The sequence below is a fragment of the Triticum aestivum genome, chromosome 2A (assembly GCF_018294505.1).
Source record: "Triticum aestivum cultivar Chinese Spring chromosome 2A, IWGSC CS RefSeq v2.1, whole genome shotgun sequence".
Taxonomy (NCBI): domain Eukaryota; kingdom Viridiplantae; phylum Streptophyta; class Magnoliopsida; order Poales; family Poaceae; genus Triticum; species Triticum aestivum.
The window spans coordinates 181,274,763-181,292,195 of record NC_057797.1 but is presented as its reverse complement, the minus strand read 5'-3'; positions in this window follow the sequence as shown (position 1 = coordinate 181,292,195).

Here is a 17,433-nt window from a genome sequence, read left to right as displayed (position 1 = left end):
TGTGGTGAAGTCTCGGGAGGCGAGAACCTTGATCCAAGACCTGGAGGAGACCTTCGAAAGCCTACGCCAGGTGAAACTGTGGCTTAACTCAGAAAAGTGTGTGTTCGGTGTTCCTTTCAGCAAGCTGCTAGGATTCCTCGTGTCGCACAAAGGGATCAAGGCGAACCCGGAGAAGATCAAGGCCATTGAGGGCATGAGCCTGCCACAGACCCTCAAGGAAATGCAGAAGCTGGCTGGCCGGGTGACTGCATTAGGGCGCTTCATCTCCAAGCTGGGAGAGCGCGCCTTACCCTTTTTCAAGCTGATGAAGAAGAAGGGCCCGTTCAAGTGGACTCCCGAGGCCGATTGAGCCTTCCAAGACCTCAAGAGATACTTGACCAGCCCACCGGTGTTGGTGGCGCCACGGCCTCTCAAGCCTCTAGTACTTTATCTTGCCGCCACCCCATACTCCGCCAGCGCTGCCCTAGTGGTAGTTCAGGAGGAGCACCAGGCCAAGAGTGCGTCGTGCCAAGCTACGTCGCCAGCTGAGATGACACAAGATCAGGAAGGCGCAACAAGAGCCATAGCGGTAGCAACAGAAGACCAAGCTTGGCAGGATGACACCATAGAGATTCCCGCAAGCGACCAGGCGCCAGAGGTCCCACCACCTCAGCAGGCACCCCAGCTTGCACAAGACGCGAGCCTCACCAACACATCGGTCCTCGTCGAGCACCCGGTGTACTTCGTCAGCATGGTGCTGCGGGACACGAGGGCACATTATCCCATGCCTCAAAAGCTCCTGCTCGCACTCCTGGTGGCCTCACGCAAGTTACGGCACTACTTCCAGGGCCACCCCGTCAAAGTCATCTCGGCCTACCCATTGGAGAGGGTGCTCAAGAGCCCCAACTCTGTTGGAAGGGTCGCCGAGTGGAACATTGAGCTGCAGGCATTCCAGTTGGAGTTCAGCACCACCAGGGTCATCAAGGGAGCCACACTCGCTGACTTCGTGGAGGAATGGACGGATGCCCCGGCACTGGAAGCAGGCGAGGACCGGTCTAGCTCGCTAGGAAGTGAGGCGCCAGACGGATGGGTCATGTATTTCGATGGTGCCTTCGCACCAGGGCGCGGGGGTTGGAGCAGTGCTCATCTCACCCATGCAGGACAAGCTCTACTACGTTGTGCAGCTCTGCTTTCAGCAGGGCGAGAAGGTCTCCAACAACATCACAGAAAATGAAGGCCTCATAGCTGGCCTGAAGGCCGCAACAGCTCTAGGGGTGAAGCACCTCACCGTTAGGGGCGACTCACAGCTCCTCGTCAACTTCTCCAACAAAGTGTATGAGCCAAAGGACGAGCACATGGAGGCGTACCTCGCGGAAGTACATAAGATGGAAAAGCAGTTCCTAGGCATGAAGGTGCAGCATGTGCCCCATGGCACCAACAAGGAAGCTGACGACATCGCCAGGAGGGCATCCAAGTGGCAGCCCCAAGAGCCTGGCGTCTTCGAGGAGCGGCTCTTCAAGCTGCCAGCAATGCCACCACTTTCAAGCACGACACGACCTCGGGAAGAGCTCCCACAACCGCCTGCCACAGGAGCCCCAGCTTGTGGCCCAACCTTAGGGGCTCGCTTGCTCTTGGCGTTGGAAATATGCCCTAGAGGCAATAACAAAATGGTTATTATTATATTTCCTTGTTCATGATAATTGTCTATTGTTCATGCTATAATTGTGTTATCCGGAAATCGTAATACATGTGTGAATACGTAGACCACAACATGTCCCTAGTGAGCCTCTAGTTGACTAGCTCGTTGATCAATAGATGGTTACGGTTTCCTAACCATGGACATAGGATGTCAATGATAACAGGATCACATCATTAGGATAATGATGTGATGGACAAGACCCAATCCTAAGCATAGCACAACATGCAGTTCGTCTGCTAAAGCTTTTCTAATGTCGAGTATCCTTTCCTTAGACCATGAGATTGTGCAACTCCCAGATACCGTAAGGGTACTTTGGGTGTGCCAAACGTCACAACGTAACTGGGTGGCTATAAAGGTACACTACAGGTATCCCCAAAAGTATCTGTTGGGTTGGCACGAATCGAGACTGGGATTTGTCACTCCGTATGACAGAGAGGTATCTCTGGGCCCACTCGATAGGACATCATCATAATGAGCACAATGTGATCAAGGAGTTGTTCACGGGATGATGTGTTATGAGAATGAGTAAAGAGACTTGCCATAATGAGATTGAACAAGGTATCGGTATACCGACGATCGAATCTCGGGCAAGTATCATACCGATAGACAAAGGGAATTGTATACGGGATTGATTGAATCCTCGACATCGTGGTTTATCTGATGAGATTATTGTGGAGCATGTGGGAGCCAACATGGGTATCCAGATCCCGCTGTTGGTTATTGACCGGAGAGTTGTCTCGGTCATGTCTACGTGTCTCCCGAACCCGTAGGGTCTACACACTTAAGGTTCGGTGACGCTAGAGTTGTAGAGATATTAGTATGCGGTTAACCAAAAGTTGTTCGGAGTCCCGGATGAGATCTCGGACGTCACGAGGAGTTCCGGAATGGTCTAGAGGTAAAGATTTATATATAGGAAGTCCAGTTTCGGCCACCGGGAGAGTTTCGGGGGTCACCGGTATTGTATTAGGACCACCGGAAGGGTCCCGGGGGTCCACCAGGTGGGGCCACCTATCCCGGAGGGCCCCATGGGCTGAAGTGGCGTGGGAACTAGCCCCTGGTGGGCTGGTGCGCTCCACCCAAGGGCCCAAGGCGCCTAGGGTTGGAAACCCTAGGGGGCCGTTGCCCCCCAAGGGGGCATGCGCCCCCTGGTTGGAAACCCTAAGGGGGCTGTTGTCCCCCGAGGGGCCGCTGCCCCGGGCCCCCCCTCTAGATGGGATCTCCTAGGGGGCATGCGCCCCCCTAGCCCCTATATATAGTGGAGGGGAGGGAGGGCAGCCGCACCCTAAGCCCTGTCGCCTCCCTCTCCCTCCCGTGACACCTCTTCCTCCTCCAGTAGCGCTTGGCGAAGCCCTGCTGGAATCCCGCTGCTTCCACCACCACGCCGTCATGCTACTAGATCTCCATCAACTTCTCCTCCCCCTTGCTGGATCAAGAAGGAGGAGACTTCTCCGCTCTGTATGTGTGTTGAACGCGGAGGTGCCATCCGTTCGGCGCTAGGATCATTGGTGATTTGGATCACGACGAGTACGACTCCATCAACCCCGTTCTCTTGAACGCTTCCGCTCGTGATCTACAAGGGTATGTAGATGCACTCCTCTCCCTCTCGTTGCTAGATGACTCCATAGTTTGATCTTGGTGATGCGTAGAAAATTTTAAATTTCTGCTACGATCCCCTACAGTGGCATCATGAGCTAGGTCTATGCGTAGTTTCTATGCACGAGTAGAACACAAGTTGTTGTGGGCGTCGATTTTGTCAATTTACTTGCCGTTACTAGTTTTATCTTGATTCGGTGGCATCGTGGGATGAAGCGTCCCAGACCGACCTTACACGTACACTTACGTGAGACAGGTTCCACCGACTGACATGCACTAGTTGCATAAGGTGGCTAGCGGGTCCGTCTCTCCCACTTTAGTCGGATCGGATTTGATGAAAAGGGTCCGTTTGAAGGGTAAATAGAAATTGGCATATCATGTTGTGGTTTTGTCGTAGGTAAGAAACATTCTTGCTAGAAACCTATAGCAGCCACGTAAAAATTTGCAACAACAATTAGAGGACGTCTAACTTGTTCTTGCAGCATATGCCGTGTGATGTGATATGGCCAAAAGGATGTGATGAATGATATATGTGATGTATGAGATTGATCATGTTCTTGTAATAGGAATCATGACTTGCATGTCGATGAGTATGACAACCGGCAGGAGCCATAGGAGTTGTCTTAATTTATTGTATGACCTGCGTGTCAATGAAAATGCCATGTAATTACTTTACTTTATTGCTAACCGTTAGCTATAGTAGTAGAAGTAATAGTTGGCGAGACAACTTCATGAAGACACGATGATGGAGATCATGGTGTCATGCCGGTGATGATAATGATCATGGCGCCCTGAAGATGGAGATCAAAAGGAGTAAAATGATATTGGCCATATCATGTCACTATTTGATTGCATGTGATGTTTATCATGTTTTTACATATTATTTGCTTAGAACGACGGTAGCATAAATAAGATGATCCCTCATTAAAATATCAAGAATTGTGTTCCCCCTAACTGTGCACCATTGCTAAGGTCCGTTGTTTCGAAGCACCACGTGATGATCGGGAGTGATAGGTTCTAACGTTCGCATACAACGGGTGTAAGCCAGATTTACACACGCAATACACTTAGGTTGACTTGACGAGCCTAGCATGTACAGACATGGCCTCGGAACACGGAAGACCGAAAGGTCGAACATGAGTCGTATAGAAGATACGATCAACATGAAGATGTTCACCGATGATGACTAGTACATCTCACGTGATGATCGGACACGGCCTAGTTGACGCGGATCATGTATCACTTAGAGGACTAGAGGGATGTCTATCTGAGTGGGAGTTCATTAAATAATTTGATTAGATGAACTTAATTATCATGAACATAGTCTAAAACTTTGCAATATGTCTTGTAGATCAAATGGCCCATGCTAATGTTGCCCTCAGCTTCAACGCGTTCCTAGAGAAAACCAAGCTGAAAGACGATGGTAGCAACTACACGGACTGGGTCCGTAACGTGAGGATTATCTCATAGCTGCCAAGAAAGCATATGTCCTTCAAGCACCGCTAGGTGATGCACCTGTTTTCCCAGTAACTCAAGACGTTATGAATGCCTGGCAGTTGCGTAGTGATGATTACTCCCTGGTTCAGTGCGGCATGCTTTACAACTTAGAACCAGAGCTCCAAAAGCGTTTTGAGCAGCACAGAGCATATGAGATGTTCCAAGAGCTAAAAATGGTTTTCCAAGCTCATGCCCGGGTCGAGAGATATGAAGTCTCCGACAAGTTCTACAGTTGTAAGATGGAGGAGAATAGTTCTGTCAGCGAGCACATACTCAAAATGTTTGGGTTGCACAACCGCTTATCTCAGCTGGGAGTTAATCTCCCGGATGATGCGGTCATTGACAGAATCCTTCAGTCGCTCCCACCTAGCTACAAGAGCTTTGTGATGAACTTCAATATGCAGGGGATGGAAAAGTCCATTCCTGAGGTATATTCAATGCTGAAATCAGCGGAGGTGGAGATCAAAAAGGAACATCAAGTGTTGATGGTGAATAAAACCACTAAGTTCAAGAAAGTCAAGGGTAAGAAGAACTTCAAGAAGGACGGCAAGGGAGTTGCCGCGCCCGGTAAGCCAGTTGCTGGGAAGAAGCCAAAGCATGGACCCAAGCCAGAGACTGAGTGCTTTTATTGCAAGGGAAACGGTCACTGGAAGCGGAACTGCCCCAAGTACTTAGCGGATAAGAAGGCCGACAATACCAAAGGTATATGTGATATACATGTTATTGATGTGTACCTAACCAGCGCTCGTAGTAGCTCCTGGGTATTTGATACTGGTGCAGTTGCTCATATTTGTAACTCAAAACAGGAGCTGCGGAATAAGCGGAGACTGGCGAAGGATGAGGTGACGATGCGCGTCGGGAATGGTTCCAAGGTCGATGTGATTGTCGTCGGCACACTACCTCTACATTTACCTACGGGATTAGTTTTAAACCTCAATAATTGTTATTTAGTACCAGCTTTGAGCATGAACATTGTATCTGGATCTTGTTTAATGCGAGATGGCTACTCATTTAAATTTGAGAATAATAGTTGTTCTATTTATATGAGAGACATGTTTTATGGTCATGCCCCGCTGGTCAATTGTTTATTCTTATTGAATCACGAACGTGATGTTACACATATTCATAGTGTGAATGCCAAAAGATGTAAGGTTGATAATGATAGTCCCACATACTTGTGGCACTGCCGCCTTGGTCACATTGGTGTCAAACACATGAAGAAACTCCATGCAGATGGACTTTTGGAGTCTCTTGATTATGAATCATTTGACACGTGCGAACCATGCCTCATGGGTAAAATGACCAAGACTCCATTCTCAAGAACAATGGAGCAAGCAACCAACTTATTGGAAATCATACATACTGATGTGTGCGGTCCAATGAGTGTTGAGGCTCGTGGTGGTTATCGTTATGTTCTCACCCTCACTGATGACTTGAGTAGATATGGGTATGTCTACTTAATGAAACACAAGTCTGAGACCTTTGAAAAGTTCAAGGAATTTCAGAATGAGGTTGAGAATCAACGTGACAGGAAAATAAAGTTCTTACAATCATATCGTGGGGGAGAATATTTGAGTCATGAATTTGGCACGCACTTAAGGAAATGTGGAATTGTTTCACAACTCACGCCGCCTAGAACACCTCAACGTAATGGTGTGTCTGAACGTCGTAATCGCACTCTATTGGATATGGTGCGATCTATGATGTCTCTTACCGATCTACCGCTATCATTTTGGGGTTATGCTATAGAGACTGCCGCATTCACTTTATATAGGGCTCCGCCAAAATCCGTTGAGACGACACCGTATGAATTGTGGTTTGGGAAGAAACCTAAGCTGTCATTTATGAAAGTTTGGGGATGCGATGCTTATGTCAAGAAACTTCAACCTGAAAAGCTCGAACCCAAATCGGAAAAATGCGTCTTCATAGGATACCCTAAGGAAACTATTGGGTATACCTTCTACCTCAGATCCGAAGGCAAGATCTTTGTTGCCAAGAATGGATCCTTTCTAGAGAAAGAGTTTCTCTCGAAAGAAGTAAGTGGGAGGAAAGTAGAACTTGATGAAGTATTGCCTCTTGAACTGGAGAGTAGCGCAGCTCAAGAAAATGTTTCTGTGGTGCCTGCACCGACTAGAGAGGAAGTTAATGATGATGATCATGAAACTTCAGATCAAGTTGCTAATGAACTTCGTAGGTCCACAAGGACACGTTTCGCACCAGAGTGGTACGACAACCCTGTCCTGGAAATCATGTTGTTAGACAATGGTGAACCTTCGAACTATGAAGAAGCGATGGCGGGCCCGGATTTCGACAAATGGCTTGAAGCCATGAAATCTGAGATAGGATCCATGTATGAAAACGAAGTATGGACTTTGACCGACTTGCCCGTTGATCAGCAAGCCATAGAAAATAAATGGATCTTTAATAAGAAGACAGACGCAGATGGTAATGTAACCATCTATAAGGCTCGGCTTGTCGCTAAGGGTTATCGACAAGTTCAAGGGGTTGACTACGATGATACCTTCTCACCCGTAGCGAAGTTGAAGTCTGTCCGAATCATGTTAGAAATTGCCGCATTCTATGATTATGAGATATGGCAAATGGACGTCAAAACGACATTCCTTAATGGTTTCCTTAAGGAAGAATTGTATATGATGCAGCAGGAAGGTTTTGTCGATCCTAAGAACGCTGATAAGGTATGCAAGCTCCAACGCTCGATCTATGGGCTGATGCAAGCATCTCGGAGTTGGAACATTCATTTTGATGAGATGATCAAAGCGTTTGGGTTTACACAGATTTATGGAGAAGCCTGTGTTTACAAGAAAGTGAGTGGGAGCTCTGTAGCATTTCTCATATTATATGTGGATGACATACTATTGATGGGAAACGATATAGAGAACTCTTGGAAAGCATAAAGGCCTACTTGAATAAGTGTTTTTCAATGAAGGACCTTGGAGAAGCTGCTTACATATTAGGCATCAAGATCTATAGAGATAGATCGAGACGCCTCATTGGTCTTTCACAAAGCACGTATCTGGACAAGATATTGAAGAAGTTCAATATGGATCAGTCCAAGAAGGGGTTCTTGCCTGTATTGCAAGGTGTGAGATTGAGCACGACTCAGTGCCCGACCACGGCAGAAGATAGAGAAAAGATGAGTGTCATCCCCTATGCCTCGGCCATAGGGTCTATTATGTATGCCATGTTGTGTACCAGACCTGATGTAAACCTTGCCGTAAGTTTGGTGGGAAGGTACCAAAGTAATCCCGACATGGACCACTGGACAGCGGTAAAGAATATCCTGAAGTACCTAAAAAGGACTAAGGATATTTTTCTCGTTTGTGGAGGTGACGAAGAGCTCGTCGTAAAGGGTTACATTAATGCTAGCTTCGACACAGATCTGGATGACTCCAAGTCACAAACCGGATACGTGTATATTTTGAATGGTGGGGCAGTCAGCTGGTGCAGTTGCAAGAAAAGCGTCATGGCAGGATCTACATCTGAAGCGGAGTACATGGCAGCCTCGGAGGCAGCACATGAAGCAATCTGGATGAAGGAGTTCATTACCGACCTAAGAGTTATTCCCAATTCGTCGGGCCCGATGACTCTCTTCTGTGACAACACTTGAGCTATTGCCCTTGCTAAGGAGCCCAAGTTTCACAAGAAGACCAGGCATATCAAGCGTCGCTTCAACTCCATTCGTGAAAATGTTCAAGATGGAGACATAGAGATTTGTAAAGTGCATACGGACCTGAATGTCGCAGATCCATTGACTAAACCTCTTCCACGTGCAAAGCATGATCAACACTAGAACTCTATGGGTGTTCGATTCATCACAATGTAACTAGGTTAATGACTCTAGTGCAAGTGGGAGACTGTTGGAAATATGCCCTAGAGGCAATAATAAAATGGTTATTATTATATTTCCTTTTTCATGATAATTGTCTATTGTGCATGCTATAATTGTGTTATCCGGAAATCGTAATACATGTGTGAATACATAGACCACAACATGTCCCTAGTGAGCCTCTAGTTGACTAGCTCGTTGATCAATAGATGGTTACGGTTTCCTAACCATGGACATAGGATGTCATTGATAACGGGATCACATCATTAGGATAATGATGTGATGGACAAGACGCAATCCTAAGCATAGCACAAGATTGTGTAGTTCGTCTGCTAAAGCTTTTCTAATGTCGAGTATCCTTTCCTTAGACCATGAGATTGTGCAACTCCTGGATACCGTAAGGGTACTTTGGGTGTGCCAAACATCACAACGTAACTGGGTGGCTATAAAGGTACACTATGGGTATCCCCGAAAGTATCTGTTGGGTTGGCACGAATCGAGACTGGGATTCGTCACTCCGTATGACGGAGAGGTATCTTGGGGCCCACTCGATAAGACGTCATCATAATGAGTTCAATGTGATCAAGGAGTTGTTCATGGGATGATGTGTTACGGGAACGAGTAAAGAGACTTGCGGTAACGAGATTGCACAAGGTATCAGTATACCGACGATCGAATCTCGGGCAAGTATCGTACCGATAGACAAAGGGAACTGTATACGAGATTGATTGAATCCTCGACATCGTGGTTCATCCGATGAGATTATCGTGGAGCATGTGGGAGCCAACATGGGTATCCAGATCCCTCTGTTGGTTATTGACCGGAGAGTTGTCTCGGTCATGTCTACGTGTCTCCCGAACCCATAGGGTCTACACACTTAAGGTTCGGTGACACTAGAGTTGTAGAGATATTAGTATGCGGTTAACCAAAAGTTGTTCGGAGTCCCGGATGAGATCCCGGACGTCACGAGGAGTTCAGGAATGGTCCGGAGGTAAATATTTATATATAGGAAGTCCAATTTCGGTCATCGGGAGAGTTTCGGGGTCACCGGTATTGTACCGGGACCACCGGAAGGGTCCCGGGGGTCCACCGGGTGGGGCCACCTATCCCGGAGGGCCCCATGGGCTGAAGTGGCATGGGAACCAGCCCTTGGTGGGCTGGTGCGCCCCACCGAAGGGACCAAGGCACCTAGGGTTGGAAACCCTAGGGGGCCGTTTCCCGCCGAGGGGGCATGCGCCCCTGGTTGGAAACCCTAAGGGGGCCGTTGCCCCCTTGAGGGGCCGCCGCCCCGGGGGCCGCCGGCCCCCTCTAGATGGGATCTCCAAGGGGGCATGCGCCCCCTAGCCCCTATATATAGTGGAGGGGAGGGAGGGAAGCCGCACCCTAAGCCCTGGTGCCTCCCTCTACCTCCCGTGACACCTCTTCCTCCTCCAGTAGCGCTTGGCGAAGCCCTGCTGGAATCCCGCTGCTTCCACCACCACACCGTCATGCTGCTGGATCTCCATCAACTTCTCCTCCCCCCTTGCTGGATCAAGAAGGAGGAGACATCTCCGCTCCGTACGTGTGTTGAACACGGAGGTGCCGTCCGTTCGGCGCTAGGATCATCGGTGATTTGGATCACGACGAGTACGACTCCATCAACCCTGTTCTCTTGAACGCTTCCGCTCGTGATCTACAAAGGTATGTAGATGCACTCCTCTCCCTCTCGTTTCTAGATGACTCCATAGATTGATCTTGGTGATGCGTAGAAAAATTTAAATTTCTGCTACGATCCCCTACACTTGGCGCTCAAGCCTCAAGAGGGATGTTGGACCAAGGAATTCAAGGAATATCTGATGCAAGGGGCGCTACCGGAGAAGGAAGAGGACGGGGAGCGCGTAGCCTGACAAGCCATGACATACTGCATCCAGGACGGTGAGTTGTACAGGAAGCGACCAAATGATGTTTCGTTGCGTTGCATTTCCAGGGACCAGGGGAAGGAGTTGCTGATTGACATACACGGCGGGGATGTAACACCCACAATGCGGCTATATCTCCCACGTATCGGAGCACGACTTAGAGGCATAACCGCATAGTAGGCATGTCACAAGAGGGGTAATCTTTACACATCCCATGTACTGAATAAGAAAGGGATAAAGAGTTGGCTTACAATCACCACTTCACACAATACATGAATATAGCATTACATCATCCAAAAATACGATCAAGGTCCGACTACGGAACTAACATAAAAGAAGACCACCCCTAATGCTAGATTCCCGATCGCCCCAACTAGGCTCCACTACTGATCAACAGGAATATGAAACAACACAACGAACGCGATCTTCATCAAGCTCCCACTTGAGCTCAGTTGCGTCATCTGCACTGGTATCATCGGCACCTACAACTGTTTGGAAGTATCTGTGAGTCACAAGGACTCAAAAATCTCACACCCTCGCGATCAAGTCTATTTAAGCTTATGGGTAGGAAAAGGGGTAGTGAGGTGGAGCTACAGCAAGCACTAGCATATATGGTGGCTAACTTACGCAAATGAGAGCGAGAAGAGAAGGAAAGCCTGGTCGAGAAGCTATAATGATCAAGAAGTGATCCTGAAACTACTTACTTTCAAGCATAACACGAGAACCGTGTTCACTTCCCGGAATCCGCCGGAAAGAGACCATCACAGCTACACACGCGGTTGATGCATTTTAATTAAGTTAAGTGTCAGGTTCTCTACAACCGGACATTAACAAATTCCCACCTGCCCATAACCGCGGGCACTGCTTTCGAAAGTTCAGAACCCTGTAGGGGTGTCCCAACTTAGCCCATCATAAGCTCTCACGGTCAACGAAGGATATTCCTTCTCCCAAGAAGACCCGATCAGACTCGGAATCCCGGTTACAAGACATTTCGACAATGGTAAAACAAGACTAGCAAGACCACCCGCTGTGCCGACAAATCCCGATAGGAGCTGCACATATCTCATTCTCAGGGCACACCAGATAAGCTAAGCGTACGGGAGCCAACGTAACCCAAGTTGCCAAGGGACGGCCCCGCACGGTGCTCTAGTTTGGACCAACACTCAGAGGAGCACTGACCCGGGGGTTTAAAATAAAGATGACCCTTGAGTCTGCAGAACCCATGGGAAAAAGGCTTAGGTGGCAAATGGTAAAACCAAGGTTAGGCCTTGCTGGAGGAGTTTTATTCAAAGCGAACTGTCAAGGGGTTCCCATTATAACCCAACCGCGTAAGGAATGCAAAATCAAGGAACATAACACCGATATGACGAAAACTAGGGCGGCAAGAGTGCAACAAAACACCAGGCATAAGGCCGAGCCTTCCACCCTTTACCAAGTATATAGGTGCATTAAAGTAAACAAGATATAATAATGATATCCCAACAATAACCATGTTCCAACAAGGAACAAACTCCATCTCCACCTGCAACTAACAATGCTATAAGAGGGGCTGAGCAAAGCGGTAACATAGCCAAACAACGATTTGCTAGGAAAGGTGGGTTAGAGGCTTGACATGGCAATATGAGAGGCATGATATAGCAAGTGGTAGGTGTCGCGACATAGCAAAAGAGCAAGCAGCTAGCAAGTAAAGATAGAAGTGATTTCGAGGGTATGGTCATCTTGCCTGAGATCCCGCGAGGAAGAAGAACGAGTCCATGAAGAAGACAAATGTACATAGTCCAACAGATCCTCACAAACGCGACGTTATCGGAACTAACCCGAAGAAGCAACACCAGAATGAAGCAAACAACATAGTAAACAACCATCACATCAACATGGCATGATGCACAACCAAGTATGATGCATGTCCGGTTTAATGAAGCATGGCATGGCAAAGTGCACAAACAACACTACAAGTTAAGTGGAGCTCAATATGCAACAAGTTGCATATTGACGGAACACCACATTCAAGTTATTTAGTTCGATCTCGTTTATGTACCCAACAATATTAAATGTTGATTAACATGGCAAGAGGTGAAGCAAAAGATAACTACCTATCTAGGCAAGTTTAAATGAGGCCGGAACAACAAACAAAAAGTCCGAAAAAATCCTCATGTGCAATTTATGGATTTGGTACTGTTCTGCCCTAAAACATATTTTATAGTTGTTAAACATGCAAAGTGATTCCACCATGTTAAACTAGGAATTTTTCTACCCCATTTACATATAAAGTTTGTTAGGTTTGGAGCTACGGTTATTTAGTTATGAATTAAATCATTTTAGCATGCTATATGAGGAAATTTAATCAAACATCATTTTAAGCATTTCAAACATGGATGAGAGTGGCATATTATGAAACTAGACAGAAATCTAAGCATTTTTCATATATGAAGTTTTTACAAAAGATGCATAATTTGTGAGATATTAAATGTATGAACATGAGGGTCTTTTCTGTAAAACAGCATTCTCTGGAATATTAGCAAAATCGCCTAGAGGAAAAAAAACGTAACATGGGCCAAATCTGGACAGCAAGCCCAACAGAGGAAAAAAGGGGGCGCTGGGGTGGCCTCACCCAGTGGGCCTGGCCCAGTTGAAGGAGAGGCCTGGCAGGCCGCGAAGGGGCGTGCTGGGCCTGGAGGCGCGGTCAACGCGAGCGCTTCCCTCGCTCGCTCGATGCAAACAAAGCAGAGGCCGCGACAGGGGACTTGGCGAAGCAGGGAGGTTCAGGCGGCGATGGACTTGGCGGCGGGGACGACCGGAGTTGCGGGGGCTTGTCCTCGTCCAGAGCGAGGAATGGCCAGATCTCGAGGTGGCCAGAGGGAGAAACTTCGAGGTAGCGACGATGTAGGGACGGCCATGGATGCTCCCGTTGAAGGAAAAAAAGGAGAAAGGTTCAGAGAGAGAAGAGAGGAAGAAGGATATGATAGGGCACGAAGGACGACTTGCAGATCACCGGAGTGGCTAGGCGATGAGGAGGTCCTGCGGGGTAGCTCCATGGGCAAAAAGACTTGGTCCCGGCGACGAGGGAGCTTGAGAACTTGGCGTCCTTGGGCGGCGACGCAGTCTACGCAAGGGCTACGCGGCTTCTGCAAGGCAGGAGCTGGCTGGGCGACGGGAACCTGGTGGCTTCGGAGGTGCGGGGAAGCACGGGTGGATGCAGGGGTACCGGCGAGGTCCTAGACGCAACGCGGGCACTTGACGACGAGGCAGGAGACAGAGGTCAAATGAGGCGGCACAGGAAGTCGAACAAGGGAGGCTCGGCTGGCCGCGGTAGATGGAGGCGTGGCAAGCTGGGGAGGTCCGGCCGCGGAGACGCGCAGGTGAAGCGGACGATGCAAAGGTCTCCGGCGGCGCTGAAGCCCCAGGCGGCGGTGCTGAAGATCCGCGGCGGCGCTGCTGGGACTCCGGCGAGGAGGAACTGGGCGGAGGCAAGGGGAGCAGGTGCGTGGCGTGGAAGAAGACCATTGCCGTGGCCGCGAGTCGCAGGGAGGCATGGCTCCGGCGGGCAGGAGATGGTGACGAGGTGCATCAGGGCAGCTCCCGTAGCCTCCTCATGTTCGCCGGGTTCTGCAGGAGTTGCGACTTGCTGCAGGTTCAATCGCCAGCGACGATGATGCCATGGAGGGAGGAGCAAGCGGGAGCAGCTTGACGATGGCGTGCTTCTCTCCTCTGGATCGAGCGAACGAGGGGCACGGGGACGAGGGCCACGACTTCGATCCCATTCGGATCGAGCAGAAGGACTACAGGTTGGAAGCTGTCGTGGGTTTGTCACGGCAGATGTCCTCGTGAAAGGACTTAGTCGTGGAGCCATCTCTACGGGTTAGCATAAAGGGGTAAAACCGGACAACGGGACACGAGGGGTTTTATACTAGTTCGGCCCCTTCGATGAAGGTAAAAGCCTACGTCTAGTTGTGATTGGTATTGCTAGGGTTTCGATGACTAGGGAGCGAATCCGCTTTGCCTGGCTCTCGAGTTGTTGTCTATCATCCTCAAACCGCCGCCATGTCGTCCCTTTATATACATAGGTTGACGCCCGCCGGTTTACAGAGTCCCGAGGCCGGGTCATAGAGGTGTCCGGCTCGGTCTCTATTCCTCTAACTTACAATACAAGTTTATATGATAAGGTTGGTTCACATCTACATGCCTTAACCTGCCTTTGGGCCTTGGGTCTTCATAAAGCGCCACCATCTTCATATCTTCATGGGCTTCTATCTTCATGGAGCTAACCCAGCCACTCCTAGCCGGTTTACCTCCAGTAACCATATCCCCAACATTAGGCCCCAGATTGATTTGAACTTGTTCATGTCAATCTTCAATACTTATAAAAAATTCTTGCCCTGGCACCTTCGTATAACTCTGGTAAATCGCCGCGACGTCATCCTTTAAATTTGCAGTAAATCATTATGACGTCATCTACCCATTGAAGCCGAAGATACCCTTCATTAATGAACGTTCAACCCTCGAGGCGACATCCTTATTAACTATCCATTTCCAGCTCCTCGATTTACGCACCTGTCACTTATCAGTTCACCTTATAAATAGGACCACGGGCCCTTCTCTTTTCCCCCTTAGTCTCCTTCACCTCTTCCTCCTCCTTGCGACATCTCTGTCCTTGAGCGCCGCCGCCGCCACCGAGCTTTGCCTCTGTCTCTCCGCCGGCCGCTGCATCAACCTGGTTGCGCCAGAAAGCTGTGGCGCTCCTTCGTTGCTTCATCCTCTGTAAGTCTTTCCCTTTCCCCCTTTGTAGATCTGTTTAGGGTTCCCTCATTCTTCGCAGTTCATCAAAGTTCATCAGGGCTCCAGTGCGGCTCTGTTCCTCCTTATCTATGGATAAAAAACTTCAAGCTTGATATATTGCTCGTAATGGCTTACTTTCCGCTACCACAACAAACCTTTTGTACGCAAAAAACTGATCTGAACCATTACGATCTGCTTTGGGTCCAACCCTTTTAGGTCAAAATATTTTTGCTTTCCTGTCTTTCAGTAGATCCAAAATTTCCATGTCCCCTTGTGGAACCTATTTCACCTTACTTAGTCATTTTTATCTTGGATCTGTATCCTCTTTACCACATAGGCGGTTTACCTTGGTAAGAACAACCTATCACATACCATTAGTCCCCTGGTAAACTGGCAAACCCTTTACATCCGTTGTTATAATCCAGTTTAACAACATGTGTATACCTTTTTTTGATATGACCTTGTCATTCATTATTGTATCAGCCTCCAGTTTATGCAAATTTACATAGCTATATATCTTTATTCCTTCGCACCTTGCGTACCAACATGAATGATTTGTAAACAGGTATTTCCTTTTCAGCTTTTTGTTCGCAATGGCCAAACAGTTTTATGCTTGCAACTGGGCTCCTTCCCGGGTTACCGAAGAACAGTTGAACGGAATGGTCAATATTGGCACCTTGCCCAAAAAAACTTAGATTCGATGGTGAGTTCGAGGAACTGAGAATCCTCCTACCCCGAGGCAGGGTGAGGTAGTGGTCTTTGTCGACCACATAGGCCGTGGTTTCAAACCGCCCGGGTCGAAGTTTTTCCAAGATGTTCTTGCGAGTTTCCAACTCCATCCTCAAGATATTGGACCCAACTCAGTGTCCAATCTATGCAACTTACAAGTCTTCTGTGAAGTGTACTTACAAGAAGAACCAACTGCTGAGCTGTTCCGGGATTTTTTTCATCTGAACCGGCGCACAGAATTTGTAAACGGTCCCAACACTGAACTTGGTGGCGTTTCTATTCAAAAGCGGAAAGAAGTTGAGTTCCCTCATGCCAAGCTGCACAGTCACCCTAAGGACTGGAACCAGACTTGCTTCTACTGTAAGGATACCTCTCGTGAAGATGAGAACCCTCTGCCAGGCTATCGTGATCACCGGCTTTCCAACACTCATCCATTGCCGCAACGTTTAAGTTCTGCGGAACGGGCCGCATATGCCCCTCAACTCGCCAAGCTCCGAGCCTTTATGGCCAACGGTTTATGGGCATCGACTTTGTACGTTGTTGGATATCTTGGAGCATCTTGCCATTAAGCCGCCGCTCCGGTTTGATGTGTGAGTACACTGGTGAATTAGAAGACCCCCAACGCCACATCAACATTCAGTTACCCAATGAAGAGGTCACTGAAGGTGTTAAGAAAATTTTGAATGAATCGGAATCTGTCTATCGCTGAACCGGCTTGAACCCCTTCTACACAAAAAATAAACCGCCTGCTGTAAGTATTATCCTTCCTTTTTATCTTTGACATATTTTTAAATTGTTCAACCTGTAAAAATTCTTCTGTTTGTTTATAAACAGGGTGATGATCCATTCTGGAAGAGGAAATCCACAGATAAAGCGGCAAAGCCATCCCGTCTCAAAACAAAAGCCGTCAAGAAAACCTCAAAGCGGAAAACAGCTGAACGTATCAACATGGAACTTGATGAAGATGAAGATGAACCGGAAGTTGAGGTAGAACTTGACTCACTTGGCTCCCTTTTCCTGCACCTCATTAACAATGATCTTTATCAGGAGGACGTGGAAGGCAGCCAGGCTGATGACGTAGAGGTAATTACCCTTTCCTCCGGTTCACACTCTATGCCAACACAAAAAACCCGTCAAGCGGTCCGGAAAGTAAGCTTTTCTCATCCTCTTGCTTACTTGGATCCAACATTTATTTTGAAGACGCAGTAGCACGAGGCTCGCCCGACAACCCGGCACATCGGCCAACAGGTCACTTCGGCTGGTATACCTGACATCCCGGTTTGGAAGCGCCGATCTGAGGTCTCCCCCACTTCTGACAATTCTTATCCCAAGGCAGGTTATTTCCGACAACCTCTTAATCCGTCCGATTCAAATTATCAGGTGACACCTCCCTCATCCTCTGGCGAGTCAACAGC